Here is a 16,976-nt window from a genome sequence, read left to right on the forward strand (position 1 = left end):
ATAACTTTAACATTAATCACTGAATCATGAAAAGAGGTAGAGGTCAGGTAAACTGTCTGTCAGAACCCATATACCAAATATATAGAGAATTAAACTAGAAGCCAAAGAGCCTGTGTCACTAACCTTGGTCTATGTGCATATCCAAAATTGTACAGGAAGTTCAGAGATTAAAGCTAAAAGCACAAAAAAAATGGTGAAAATCTTCATAAAGAGCAATAATTCGAATAAGGAGTTTTGGACAATTTCCTCCATTCCATATTTAATTGTAGATCTTGTCTTCCTGATCATTTTTTTCTAATTTAAGTTTCTATCTATCTATCATAATTTATAGGATATAAGACAAAAATATATACTAAATATATAGAGAATTAAACTAGAGGCTCCAAAGAGCCTGTGTCACTAACCTTGGTCTATGTGCATATCCAAAATTGTACAGGAAAATAGACTTCATGAAAAACAATCTGTTTTGTTATCTTGTATAGCTGATCATTAAGTCTGTTCACTTTCTCTCTATCTTGTTAAGTTTTTACTCAAAACACAAAAGACGGTTAAAAAAAAATCCTTATTTAAGGGCAATCACTCCTTAAAAGAGTGACAGCCTACTTACTATATCGGCAAAATTTGACTTGTTAGTATATCTTGACTTGTTGATCATTTTTGTGATTTAAAGTGTCTATTTATCTATTATAAGTTCGGAGATTAAAGCCAAAAGCACAAAAAAAATGGTGAAAATCGTCATAAAGAGCAATAATTCGAATAAGGAGTTTGGACAATTTCCTCCATTCCTGATTTAATTGAAGATCTTGTCTTCCTGATCATTTTTGCTAATTTAAGTTTCTATCTATCTATCATAACTTATAGGATATAAGACAAAAACACAAAAAATTGGTAAAAATCATCATCAAAGGCAACAACTCTAAGAAGGAATTGATTTGAACGTTTCAACCATTAGACTTATTATAGAACTTGTCTTGTTGATCATTTTTGCATTCTAAAGTCTATCTTTATCTATTTTAGATTACAAGATAATAGGCAAAAATGAAAAAAATGGTAAAATTAGTCTGACAGTTTTGACATATCAGGACAATTGGTAAAGCTCAATGTTCTGAACATTTTAGCGGCTGTCAAATTTTCTCTTTTTATAGCAGTTTCAAAATAACAGACAAAACTTGCATTTTACCCCTATGTTCAATTTTTAGCCATGTTGTCCATCTTGTTCGGCAGTGGGTTCACAAGACACATTTTTAATCAGATACCCTAATGATCATTGTGGCCAAGTTTGGTTAAATTTGGCATAGACGTTTTAGAGAAGATTTTTGAAAAGGTTAGCAGACAATGTACAAATTGTTATTAAAGGGCAATAACTTGAATAAGGAGATAGATGTAGGAGGATTACCTCCATTCCATCTTAATTAAAGATCTTGTCTAGCTGATTATTTTTGTTATTTAAGTTTCTATCTATCTATTATAATTTTTAGGATAAAAGGCTTAAAGGCAAAAAAATTGGTAAAAATCATCATCAAAGGGCAATTACTCTAAGAAGTAGTTGACTGACTATTTTCACCATTTGACTTATTTGTAGAACTTGTCTTGCTGATCATTTTTTCTGATTTTATGTTTCTCTATATCATGTAAATCTATCATAGTTTTTCAAGACAGTAGGCAAAAATGAAAAAAAGATAAAAATTGTCATTTAAGGGCAATAACTTCTATTAAAAGTTGTCTTACAGTTTTGACATATATGGACAATTGGTAGAGTTTAACAATTTTGTAAGTTTTGCTACTGACATATTTCTTTATTGATAATAGTTTTCAAAATAATAGACAAAACTCACATTTTACCATTATTTTCTATTTTTAGCCATGTCGACCATCTTGCTTGGTAGGCGGGGTCATAGGACACATTTTTTACTAGATACTCCAATGATGATTGTGGCAAAGTTTGGATAAATTTGGCACAGTAGTTTCAGAGGAGAAGATGTTTGTAAAAGTTAATGGATGACGACAACGATGGACGGCGGACGCCAAGTGATGAGAAAAGCTTGAGCGGCCCATTTTTTTATCAAGCAGTTGCTGAACCATGAAAATTAGGTCCAGGACAATGGACATATGACCATGGTGACAGACAAGTACTTTGTAACATAAAACACCTACATTTAAGGTATGAAGCATCCATGTCTTCTTACCTTCTAAATTATAAAGCTTTATACAAATAGTTTATGCCACTGCTGCCGGATTGCAATCCTTAAGTCTTGCATGTCACAGGCCTAGGGGAGACAAACTAGAGGCTCTTAAGACCCTGTGTTGCTCACATGTATCTACTGTGGTTTTGGAGGTCATGTAAAATCAGTTTGAAATCAAAATAAATAGTATTAGATACCCTAATACAGATTGAGGCCAAGTTTGGTTTAATTTGGCCCAGTAATTAAATTTAAAGCAGGTCATCCCATTGTAGTCTTAAAATATATATAGTTACTGAAGACCCCTTATCATTATTTTAATAGTTTTTGTGACCGATTAAAATTGTTTTTTTACAATTTTCCCATAGACTTCTATAGTAAACCCCTATGTTCTATTTTCAGCCATGGCGGCCATCTTGGTTGGATTACAGGGTCATCGGATACATTTTTCAATCAAGATACCCTATTGAAAATTGTGGCTTAGTTAAATTCTATTTGGCCCAGTAGATTAAGTGGAGAAGATTTTTGTAAAAGATTACAAAAATTTATGAAAAATTGAGAAAATTTACTTTAAAGGGCAATAACTCATGAAGGGGTCAATTGACAATTTTGATCATCTTGACTTATTTGTAGAGCTTACTTTGCTGAACATTTTTGCTGTTTACAGTTTATCTCTATCTAGTATAATATTCAAGATACCAGTAATGACCAAAAGCTGCAAAATTTCCTTAAAATTACAAATTCAGGGACAGCAACCCAATAACGGGTTGTCTGATTCGTCTGAAAATTTCAGAGCAGATAGATCTTAACCTGATGAACATTTTTTCTTCTGTCAGATTTGCTCTTAATGCTTTAGTTTCAGAGATATTAGCCACTTGTGTTGCTATGCATTGTCAAATATATCTTTAATATATATTTTGTTTATTTTGTCAAAATTTTATTTTTGATTTATTGTACATTTTGTAAATTCTTTTTATTTTTACATTTAAGCAACAAACAAAATATAGCTTTCTATTTTGGTAAAATTTCTAATTTTTCTAATTTTCTGATTTTCTTTTACTTTTGGAATTTCTTTCGGTGGAATTTTACACTACAACCATATTCATTTTGAAATGTATTTTTTCTAATTGAGACACAGAAACGTCCATATTGTCATTACAAAGTCTAAGACCAGATATTTACACATATTAGCTTCATGAGAAATATTTAGGAAAACAGCTGACATTGACGATAAACCAAGCCTGCATAGATCTTCCTAATGGCAAATAATTTGTTCATTGGATGTCTCCTCAGTTTTTCGAATGGTTTCTAGCAATGCAATTCTCCAATTGTATCTTATACCGTAACACTGTATTCCATTTGTTTGAATGGTTGCAAATGTAGACAATAAAAAATCAAAGCCTTAAAAGCTGTTAAAGCAATTGCTGCATATAGTTGATGTTTTTGTGATTTTTATTTTTCATCCACATGTAAAATAATTAAACCTGACATTCTATAAAGTTTTTCTGTATCTATTATGGTTTTCAATTTAGTAGGCAAAAATTAAAAAAAATGGTACAAATTTGTCATTTAAGGGCAATTACTCCTATAAGAAGTCATCTGACAGTTTAGACATGTATGGAAAATTGGTAGAGCACAACAATCTGAACATTTTTACTCTGGTCAGATTTTCTCTCTTTATGATGGTTTTAAAAACTAGAGGCTCTTGAGAGCCTGTGTCGCTCACCTGTATTTACTGATGCTTTGGAAATCATGTAAAATAAGGTTAAAATCATAATTAATAGTATTAGATATTAGATATTATAATGATATCTAAGATAATAACAAAAAATAAATGTGGATAGTGTCCACATGTGGACACAGATGATGCCCCAGCTTTGCATATCATATAGTTATAAAGGGACATAACTGAAGAACAGTAAAAGTGACGCTACCCAAATTTGAAAGTTTTGTGTGTAAGTCTCATAACATTTGGTTGAGGCTAACTTAAGCAGAGAACAGAAACTAAAAATTCAGCAATTTTTCTATTTATAAAGGGGCATAACTCAATAATGGTTAAAGTGACACTACCCAAATTCAACTTGATCTGTGTTTTATCAGTGGAAGTCAAAATTAAACATTGCATTGTATAAAGCATTGATTGTAGTTGATTCAACTATAATCATGGAAAAAGGAAGATAACTCCAATTTTAAAAATAACTTGATATTTAGAAGAAAATAAAAATTTTGCAATTTTTTCCATTTATAAAGGGGCATAACTCTAGAACGGTTAAAGTGACGCCACCAAAATTCAAACTTGATCTGTGTTTTGTGGTAATAAGCCTTTTGTATAAGTTTCATAACATTTGGTTGAGGCAAACTTAAGTTAGAGAACAGAAACTAAAAATTTTGCAATTTTTCCATTTATAAAGGGGCATAACTCTAGAACGGTTAAAGTGACGCCACCAAAATTCAAATTTGATCTGTTTTTTGTGGTAATAAGCATTGTGTATAAGTTTCCTAACATTTGGTTGAGGCAAACTCAAGTTAGAGAACAGAAACCAATTTTGGGACGTACGGACGGACGTACGTACCTACAGACGGACAAGGGTAAAACTTAATGCCCCCACCTCTACGGCAGGGGCATAAAAACTGCAAAATTTCTGTAAAATTACTAACTCAGGGGCAGCAACCCAACAACGGGTTGTCAGATTCGTCTGAAAATTTCAGGGCAGATAAATCTAAATCTGATGAACATTTTTGCCACATGTCAGATTTGCTCTAAATGCTTTAGTTTCAGAGATATAAACCAACAAGAGTGCACACGCTGAAATGTCTCGCCTTCTTTACTAATCATTGATATTATGTTGATAGTCCTAAATATAAAGCTTTATTACAACTGTCACATAAACTTTAACCAAGTAAACTAAACATTAACCAAGTAAACTAAACATTGACCAATGAATCATGAAAATGAGGTCAAGGTCAGATGAACCATGCTAGGCAGGCATGTACAGCTAACAATTCTTCCATACAACAAATATGGTTGACCTATTGCTTATAGTTTAAGAAAAACAGACCAAAACACAAAAACTTAACACTGAGCAATGAACCTTGAAAATGAGGTCAAGGTCAAATAAACAACTGTGTGACTGACATATAGATCATAAAATATTTCCATACACCAAATGTAGTTGAACTATTGCATATAGTATTAGAAAAAAAGATCAAATCTCAAAAACTTAACTTTGACCACTGAACCATGAAAATGAGGTCAAGGTCAGATGACACCTGCCAGCTAGACATGTACACCTTACAATCATTCCATACACCAAATATAGTAAACCTATTGCATGCAGTATTAGAAAAAAAGACCAAAAATCAAAAACTTAACTTTGACCACTGAACCATGAAAATGAGGTCAAGGTCAGATGACACCTGCCAGCTAGACATGTATACCTTACAATCATTCCATACACCAAATATTGTAGACCTATTGCATACAGTATAAGAAAAACAGACCAAAACACAAAAACTCAACTATAACCACTGAACCATGAAAATGAGGTCAAGGTCAGATGACACCTGCCAGCTAGACATGTATACCTTACAATCATTCCATACACCAAATATTGTAGACCTATTGCATACAGTATAAGAAAAACAGACCAAAACACAAAAACTGAACTATAACCACTGAACCATGAAAATGAGGTCAAGGTCAGATGACACCTGTCAGCTAGACATGTACACCTTACAATCCTTCCATACACCAAATATAGTAGACCTATTGCATACAGTATAAGATAAACAGACCAAAACACAAAAACTTAACTATAACCACTGAACCATGAAAATGAGGTCAAGGTCAGATGACAACTGCCAGTTGGACATGTACACCTTACAGTCCTTCCATACACCGAATATACTAGACCTATTGCTTATAGTATCTGAGATATGGACTTGACCACGAAAACTTAACCTTGTTCACTGATCCATGAAATGAGGTCGAGGTCAAGTGAAAACTGTCTGACAGGCATGAGGACCTTGCAAGGTACGCACATACCAAATATAGTTATCCTATTACTTATAATAAGAGAGAATTTAACATTACAAAAAATCTTAACTTTTTTTTCAAGTAGTCACTGAACCATGAAAATGAGGTCAAGGACATTGGACATGTGACTGACGGAAACTTCGTAACATGAGGCATCCATATACAAAGTATGAAGCATCCAGGTCTTCCACCCTCTAAAATATAAAGCTTTTAAGAAGTTAGCTAACGCCGCCGCCGCCGTAGCTGCCGACCCGGATCACTATCCCTATGTCGAGCTTTCTGCGACAAAAGTCGCAGGCTTGACAAAAACTGCATTTTACCCCCATGTTCTATTTTTAACCAAGTCGGCCATGATGGTTAGAAGGCTGGGTCATCGGGCAAATTTTTTAAACTAGATAGCCTAATAATGATTATGGCCAAGTATGGTTAAATTTGTCTCAGTAGTTTCAGAGAAGAAGATTTTTGTAGAAGATTACAAAAATTTACAAAAAATTGTTAAAAATTTACTATAAAGAGAAATAACTCCTAAATGGGTTGACTGACAATTTTGGTCATGACGACTTATTTGCAGATCTTACTTTGCTGAACATTATTGCTGTTTACAGTTTATCTCTATCTATAATAATATTCAAGATAAAAACCAAAAACTGCAAAATTTCCTTAAAATTACCAATTCAGGCGCAGCAACCCAACAACAGGTTCTCAGATTTGTCTGAAAATTTCAGGGCAGATAGATCTTGACCTGATAATCAGTTTTACCCTATTTCAGATTTACTCGAAATGCTTTGGTTTCAGAGATATAAGCCAAAATCTACATTTTACCCCTATGTTCTATTTTTAGCCATGGCGGCCATCTTGGATGATTGGCGGGGTCATCCGACATATTTTTTAAACTATATACCCTAATGATGATTGTGGCCAAGTTTGGTTAAATTTGGCCCAGTGGTTTCAGAGGAGAAGATTTTTGTAAAAAGCTAACGACAACGACGACGACAATGGACGCCAAGTGATGAGAAAAGCTCACTTGGCCCTTCGGGCCAGGTGAGCTAATAATAGACAAAACTTGCAATTTACCCCTATGTTCTATGTTTAGCCATATGCAAGTCAGCCATGTTGATTGGCAGACGGGGTCATTGGACACATATTTAAAACTAGATACCCATATGATGATTGTGGCCAAGTTTGGTTAAATTTGTCTCTGCAGTTTCAGAGGAGAAGATTTTTGTAAAAGAATACAAAAATTAAAGAAAAAGTGTTAAAAATTGACTATAAAGGGCAATAAATCATTAAGGGGTCAATTGACAATTTTGGTCATGTTGACTTATTGAAGATCTTACTTTGATGAACTTTATTGCTGTTTACAGTTTATCCCTATCTATAATAATATTCAAGATGATAACCAAAAACTGCAAAATTTCCTTAAAATTACCAATTCAGGGGCAGCAACCCAACAACGGGTTGTTTGCTTTGTCTGAAAATTTCAGGGCAGATACCGGTAGATCTTAACCTAATGAAACATTTTAACTTATTGTCAGATTTGCTCTTAAATGCTTTAGTTTCAGAGATATTAGCCTAAAATGCATTTTACCCCTATGTTCTATTTTTAGCCATGTCGGCCATCTTGGGTGGCAGGCGAGGTCTTCAGACACATTTTTTAAACTAAATATCCCAATGATAATTGTGACCAAGTTTGATTTAATTTGGCCCAGTAATTTTAGAGGAGAAGATTTTTGTAAAAGTTAACGAAGACAACGACGACAGACGACAGACACCAAGTGATGAGAAAAGCTCACTTAGCCTTTTTGGCCAGGTGAGCTAAAAAAAGTGTGGAAAACTGATTATTTGAGTGAATTTTCTAAGTCAAAAGACCATAACTCTGCACAAAATCATCAGACTGGAACAAAATTCAAACTTGATCTGTAACTTGTCATGATTAAATAATACACCAAATATCAAATCAATATCTTCCAGCACAAAGAAACTAGAGGTTCTAAAGCACTAGTGTCGCTCACCTTGGTCTATGTGCATATTCAACAAAGGACACTCTCAACATTGTAGACAAGATATAATTCATGACAAAAATCTCTGTTTTGAAGACCTTTAATTGTTGATCATTTAGGCTTCAGACAGACGGAACGAGTGCAAACCTAAAGTCCCCTTTGACTTCATCGGTAGGGGACTACTAAAGGGAGGTTATCTTAATAGATATAAACCAGTCACCAAAGTTTCATGAAAACTGCTCAAAGCACGTTAAAGATATTGTTCGAAAACTGGAAAATCACCTCCTTTTTATGAATAAAATCCCATAAATCGGAAACATAAAATTTAAAATTTATAAAAATCAAAAGGGAGCTTATGTCAATAGATATAAACAATTCACCAAACTTTCATGAAAACTTTAGAAGAAAATGCATTGTGGATTCATTATTATTCATTGGATACCAATTTTCGTGGATTTCGTAGGTACAGGTGAACCATGAATTTTAATGTTCAGCATATTACAAATTTTCCATCAGGTTGTATGCAGACTTGGAAAAAAAACCTCAAAAAAATAAATGTTTACGAAAAAAATACAAGTTTTTATCAATCCACAAAAAATTGATACCATGAAAATAATGAATCCACAGTAACTGTTATTTTCAAAGTCGAATGCCAGTAATTTTTCACAAAAATCAGTGGAGCAGATCCACAAACATAAACTCGATCTATAACTCTATAAAATCAGCTAATTATTAAAGGCGTTTAGAAAAAAGTCTGCATAACTATTGTGGAATGACAGATAAAGGTAACACTACATGTATGTGGCCCCGACCACTTTGTGGTGGGGCCATAAAATCACAGAACATCATATCATACCCTTAAATGCATTGAAGTTATTATCTACATGTACTGCTTCTTCATCTCTTTAACCATCATCCCTCTAAAAATCAAAAAGAAAAAGTTAGAGATAATGTTTGACTCACAGTGTAACAAAAAGTACAGTCAATTGAAATCTACAAGGATATATTGATAATCAAAGTTGTTAGTGCTGTGAACCAGAACATTTTACATGAACATCCACACATGTAAACTATAACATAAAAAAAACACAAAGCAGCATTGTTGGAAGATCTCTTTTCAAGTATCAAAAGGGATATTCATGTGACTTACTTTATAACTGCATGATATTGAATTGTAACCTTATAAGGCTCATAAATCTTTTCAGCCATCTAGGTATTTGTATATATCATTTTTTAAACTTTTTTCACTACATAAACTCTCGTAACAGTAAGGCATACATTTTTTGTCAAGAAATTCCATCTGCTGAAGTGTAGGTTAGACAATACTTGGTCATGTTTTATGAAGATTTAAAGCCCAAGGCATAGCAAATTGTTTTGATTGGAAGAAATTGCAAAGTAAACATTTTAATTGTTGCGCACTTGTAACCGGAAGTGATAACACTAATTAACCAAAGATCAAATGATCTGACAACAGATTAACAATTATCTTCAAAGGTTTGAATTGGGTCATTAACATATCATTTAAAGAATCAGTCACATAAAAAATGCTACGAATTTAATTTGAGTTGTAGAATTAATTCTTATGAAATAAACTAGAGGCTCTCAAGAGCCTGTGTCGCTCACCTGTATTAACTGATGCTTTGGATCATGTCAAATAAGGTTAAAATCATAATTAATAGTATTAGATATTAGAAATTATAATGATATCTAAGATAATAACAAAAAACTGCAAAATTTTTGTAAAATTACTTACTCAGGGGCAGCAACCCAACAACAGGTTGTGGGATTCGGCTGAAAATTTCAGGGCAGATAAATCTAAATCTGATGAACATTTTTGCCACCTGTCAGATTTGTTCTAAATGCTTTAGTTTCAGAGATATAAACCAAAAACTGCATTTTACCCCTATGTTCTATTTTTAACCAAGTCGGCCATGATGGTTGGAAGGCGGGGTCATCGGACAAATTTTTTAAACTAGATACCCTTATAATGATTATGGCCATGTATGGTTAAATTTGTCTCAGTAGTATCAGAGAAGAAGATTTTTGTAAAAGATTACAAAAATTTACGAAAAATTGTTAAAAATTGACTATTAAGGGCAATAACTCCTAAAGGGGTCGACTGACAATTTTGGTCATAACAACTTATTTGTAGATCTTACTTTGCTGAACATTATTGCTGTTTACAGTTTATCTCTATCTATAATAATATTCAAGATAATAACCAAAACCTGCAAAATTTCCTTAAAATTACCAATTCAGGGGCAGCAACCCAACAACAGGTTGTCAGATTTGTCTGAAAATTTCAGGGCAGATAGATCTTGACCTGATAATCAGTTTAACCCTTTTCAGATTTACTCTAAATGCTTTGGTTTCAGAGATATAAGCCAAAATCTACATTTTACCCCTATGTTCTATTTTTAGCCATGGCGGCCATCTTGGTTGGTTGGCGGGGTCATCGGACACATTTTTTAAACTAGATACCCTAATGATGATTGTGGCCAAGTTAGGTTAAATTTGGCCCAGTGGTTTCAAAGGAGAAAATTTTTGTAAAAAGCTAACGACGACGGACGACGACGACGACGGACGACGGACGGCAAGTGATGAGAAAAGCTCACTTGGCCCTTCGGGCCAGGTGAGCTAAAAAGCAAATCAAATATGAAATTATTATTTTTTTTGTGTATCAGATTTATGAGGAGATAAAATGAACCCTTCAACGTTACATATCATCACCAGAATGCTGACTTTCATCAATCAAAACAAATTTTTCATGAGAATTAAATGTTTAAAGTCGTACAGTTTATTTTTTTAAAAGATGAAATTGGTAAAATTCTGGCTGAAGTTGTATATATAGTTCATGGTGCGTTTGCTGATATTAGATGTATTCTCTAAATTTTCCATGTCTTGTACAACAGTTGTTATATTTCGTGGATAAAGCCAAGCATGAAAACCATGAAAATTGGAATCCCACAAATAAAAGTACTTTGAAAGTAATTCTATCAAATCTTTTAGGGTCCCCAAAAGCATTGATAAATACTGTCTGGTGTAATAATACAAGCCGTTTTGGACTAAAGAGTCGCCAAGAGCATATTGATATGAGATAGGGAGATCTACAATTGATGACAACTTCTTCTGGAGAAGAATATCTTTAATACAATAAAAGAAACACAAAGACAAGAACTGGTGCAACCAGAGACTAGAAATCTTTCCACCAAACATGTTTGAGAACAAATTTTGAGTTAATTTTGTGTTAATATATACTGTAAGCTGAAACTTATTGTTCCATGCTTGCTATTTCAACAGACCTTTTTTAAAGAAGGGTTTATTAGTGCAAATCATATGGTGAGGATAAATGTACCAAATTTAAAAATACATATTCATGTTTATGATAAACTCAGCATAGATACCAGGATTGAAATGTTATATGATTTTGGTTTTTTTAAGGGGGGGGGGGGGGGGGGGGGGGGGGGGTAATTCCATTTAATTATTTTAATTTTAAGAAAAAATACAAGATTGTTTTGATTCTTTCTAGCTTCAAAAACATTGTTAATCAAATTTTGATCTACTCGTTTATATTTATAACTTTTACTACATGTGTAAATGTACATTTCCCAACTTATTCGGTATTCAAGAGCTTGCAGCTCCTACTAAGACTTTGTAAAACGTCACCAGTGTCTGAGCAGAAAGTTGATGAACCAGGGGTATGTCAAAGAACGTCTCGTCCTTTTTCCAAAAAAGCTCATCGGAAGGTACCAAGACCTTGTTGATAAATATTCCATATCAACTTCACAAATAATACACGATGGTCCTGAAGTATAGCTTCTGCGTACTGACGTTGTTTATCATCTTTATAACGTGTTATAGTATTCTTTTATTTGTCTTTATTGATATTAATTTTACTGTCGTCTGTTTTTTGTGATATCCATTTGACCTGACTCTGTACTTATGTATCCCGTCATACTTTGAACAATAAAATTATTTTATATCTACCTGTGTGACGTCAAACGCGCGTTTCTACGCCAGTACTTAAAACCTTTCATCCTTTATGGGTGGATTTTACATAGATAGATAAAATTGTATAATAAAAAAGCAAAATGAGGATGTTAAATTTGATGTATGCCTTTTGCGCTTCTTTGTTACATTTGTTTGTTGACTGCTGTACCCCTTTTTTTGACATTTTTACCTATTGTGTCTGTTTGTTTTGTTCACGCATCATTGTCAATATAATGGAATTTGATGCGACTGTCATACAAGTGAGAGGTTTAGCTAGCTATAAAACCAGGTTCAATCCATAATTTTCTACATAAGAAAATGCCTGTACCAAGTCAGGAATATGACAGTTGTTATCCATTCGTTTGATGTGTTTGAGCTTTTGATTTTGCCATTTGATTAGGGACTTTCATTTTTGAATTTTCCTCGGAGTTCAGTATTTTTGTGATTTTACTCTTCATTGCAGGAGGTTGACGTCATGGGCAATAAATAATCCAAAATCTTCTCATTTGTCTGGTTTTTGTTGGAAAGTTGTGTCATTAGGAATCATATCACGTCTCCTTATTTCTACATAGCGATCAAGAAATGTGAGCTGTTTACTTTTCTGTTATTTGAACCTGTCCAAAAGCACAAAACAAGTAAATATCAAGTGGTGAGATACATTCTTTCGTTAGTCAACCCAAAAATGACACATATGATAATTGGGCTGAAACAAATGGAACATGAATGTAGTCCTTGAGTAACACAAATTTCCTGTTATAGTCATTAAATAGTTGTCATTTCTAAAATTAGTTTCAGATAAATGCAAAATTTCTTTAAAATTACCCTGATGCCTGCAAGAGTTGTTCAACCATCTTTACAAGGTACTGTTGTCTCTATAGTACATGGATTTGGATGTATAATTTCAGTTAATATCAGGTTATTGTTTCCAATAGCCGACTGTAAAACTCAGAAGACTGTAAAACACTAATGCTGTCAGACAACTTTACAATTCCAGAATACTGTGATTCATTAGTACTCACTAGCTAACTCTGTAATCTGTCCAGGGAACAGCAAGTTGTTGATTCCACTGGATGACTGCATGAAGACGAAAAAATGATCATGAAGTAAACTATTACAACTTCTTTTTTTTTATCTTTTTTCATTTGTGTAATATATGGTTGCAATGCTGCATCATTGGTGTCTAATGAAATAATTTTTGATTTATAAGGAGTTACAGATGCAGACTGTGGAATGATGAATCAACTATAATGAAAAGATGGGGTTTCCTAATTGCTGAAAGCAGTACAGTGAATTTTTATATGTTCAAATATCTGCATGTCCTTTTGATGTTTGGTCTATTGGCAAAAATACAAATCTACTTATGTTTATAAGATACACTGATCCGGGTATATTACTGACTTTACTGAGCAGAGATGAAAAAAAAATTGTAGGAGACTTAAAGCATAATATTCCTACATTCATAAATATACAATTAATATGCTTACAGTCACTTCATTTAAACTTAGTGGATAGTTGTCTCATTAACAAACATACCACATCTCCTTATTTTTATAAAGACAAAGTTCCATGCACAGTTGTTGAGTTATATATAGCAAGTATGATACAGTAAGATACAGTACTTAATGTTATTATATGATTAGATAGTGTGAAGATATAAATTTCTTATTACATGCATGATAAACAAGCTCACAGCCAGGATGTCTCCAAAGGGGGAGATTTGGGGTCATGATGCTCTGACTATAATAGTCAACTAAATTCTTAATCTCTACCTTAATATAGTCTTTAACATGTTTAAGATAACCATTGGTCTTTAAAAGTGGTACAGGTCCATCAAACAAACCCTCACCTCTGCTACAATTGTAATAGATATCTTATACTTTTAATAATGTATATGGAAAACATAAGTTGACCTCAATTTCCCTTCATTTAAGTGTTAGACATGAGTTTCATTAGTTCTGATATATTTAATAGGTAACAGAAAATCACTGAAGTTTAAATCTCATAAATCCTTTAAACCATAAAAATTCAATTTAAAAATCAAAACTGAGGAAATGGCATGAACTCTTAAAGGAGCAAGTTCAGGAGCATCTACAGGAGTTAGTGTCACCAGCTTTGCATGTACTGTAAATTCAGAAATTATTGCATGCATTTATTATTGCGATTTTGTCATTTTAGACTAAAATGCGATTTTAATTTTTGTAATATTGAGAAAAATCCTGTTTAATTCATACAAAAAATTTCAAAATGCGAGTTTAAATTATTGCAATTATTACCCTGTCGCATTTTGCGCAATAATAAAAACATCGCAATAATTTCTGAATTTACAGTATCACCCTCCATGGGAATCCACAGTCAGTCAAAATGTCATAATCAGGGATAGGATACAATCAGTAACTTAACAGAACGTACAACTATTCTAATATCTAAAGATCTAAGACCATGAAAACATGTCACAAGTGAGTTGACAGAGATATCATATTGGTTAAACACTTGGTAATGGTGACAGATAAACATGTGTAATATCGATCTCAGTATTCTTCATAATTCTGTCTCCCCTATTTTGTTTGAGGAGCACACCCCTGTTAAACATTAATAGCCAATAAGACATAACATACCTTGACAAATCTCTTTAAAATAATAGACTGATATACTTTTAATCGACCTAAAAAAACATAACTCAAATTTAGAGTCTTACGAAAAGAGTCTCTTGTAATATTTTAATGTTATCAAAATAATGGAACCAATGCATGCAAATTGAACTTTTTTTAACAGTTGTTAAATAATTTGTTGTACAAATGTATTAAATTTGTTCGTTAAGAATCAGTTATAAAGAGAGGTCTCATAGTAAAAGTCACTGCATACGGGAAAATATTGGCAACTTAGTGTACAGAAAGACAATAATTCAATAGCAGTAAATTTCTGAAGAGTTTGATAATATAAAGAATTTTTTCTTTTGTAAATAAACAAGAAAGTTCACGTACATTTGTTTTCTAGTAAAACTTAGCCATTCAAGTATATAAAACATATATTCAACTTTTGTTTCAATTTGAAGTTTTGAATGACATTAATATAAAAAATGCATTGAAACTGTTAAAAACTTAAAATCAACTTTAAAATTGTTATCTTTCACATATGTAAGGTATACTAAATATGACAATAGGAATGAACTCTCATTCATATGAAAAAATAACAAATATCAATATATTTTTCTAAATTCAGTAAAGTAAGGTTTAAATTCTAGCATGTAGACAATACATCTTTTTCTTTCTTAAAAATTCAAAAATACACAACTGATACACACTCCATTTCTTTTTAACAAAAAAGCTTTACTAAACTTACAATTGTGATTAATGATACTGTATCTCAAATGTTTATAAAAAAAAATTGAAAATAAAAGAATGTAATCTACATATTATATTTCAAAAATTCTCACCACATATGACAGCCCAATGAGAAAACATTACTGATTTAGATCTTCTACTGTCATAACAAACTGGACATCACCAGCAGAAAGAAATGTTTCAGCCATCTTGAAAACAAATGACTACAAAATTCAATTGTCATTTATATAAATAGTTATACAATTTGACCCTCAAAGAACTGCCAATGCTTCAACAATCTACACAATAAAATAAAATTACAAGCTCAAAATATTCGTAGAAGGTTTGCCATAAACCTGTTTTGCCTGTGACTGCTGTTGTTAAAGGTATTATTTCCATACCAGAGTTCAAGTCCATTTATAAGTCAAATTCAAAAAATAATTCTTAAGATGCTATTTCTTGACAATGAAGAAGGTTTGGTAAAATTCTATGATGTTTTTGTCAAGGTAATTAATGTAGGAACAAATCTTTTATCTGGACTATATCTTAATCTCTGACAAGACTTTGTTTGCAGAAGATTAATCATATTTAATATCTTAGTCTAGGAGTAATACCACCATTGATTTTTCCTTATTAGTCTTTGTTAAATTGAAGCTTTTCAAAAAATTGTGCAGAATTTATCTTTGTTTCAAATAAAGAAATACTTGGCATGAGTTAAGTTTTATCGTGTTCAGTAGTCTACAGTGAAAATTTCACATAACATTCCATTGCATATAAGATAATAACCATCACCGGAAGTAAACCAATCAAATTTTCACCCCTTTTTTTCTTGTTAACAAGCTTTAGTAACCATGTTGCCTGAAGTTTCAAAAATATTTTATAGAACTAGCAAATAAAACTAGAGGCGCTAAAGAGCCTGTGTCACTCACCTTGGTCTATGTGCATATTCAACAAAGGACACTCTCCAACATTGTAGACGAGAGCAAATTCATGATATAAATCTATGTTTTGTTGATTTCGTATTGCTGATCATTTAGTCTGTTAAGTGTCCCTTTTTTTCTTAAATTTTTGCTCAAAACACAAAAGAGGGTAAAAAAAAATTCCAATTTAAGGGCAATAACTCCTACAAAGAGTGACAGTCTACTAACAATATCAGCAAAATTTTACTTGTTAGTATAACTTGCCTTGTTAATCATTTTTGTGATTTAAGTGTCTATTTATCTATTATAGTTTTTACATATAAGGCAAAATGCAAAAAACAACAACGACACCGGACGACAGATGCCAAGTGATGAGAAAACCTTCCTTGGCCTTTAAGATTTACAAAAATTGTTAAAAATTGACTATAAAGGGCAATAACTCCTTAAGGGGTCAATTGACAATTTTGGTCATGTTGACTTATTTGTAGATCTTACTTAGCTGAACATTATTGCTGTTTACAGTTTATCTC

This window comes from Mytilus californianus, unplaced genomic scaffold, assembly GCF_021869535.1.
Source record: "Mytilus californianus isolate M0D057914Y unplaced genomic scaffold, xbMytCali1.0.p SCAF_13, whole genome shotgun sequence".
Classification (NCBI taxonomy): domain Eukaryota; kingdom Metazoa; phylum Mollusca; class Bivalvia; order Mytilida; family Mytilidae; genus Mytilus; species Mytilus californianus.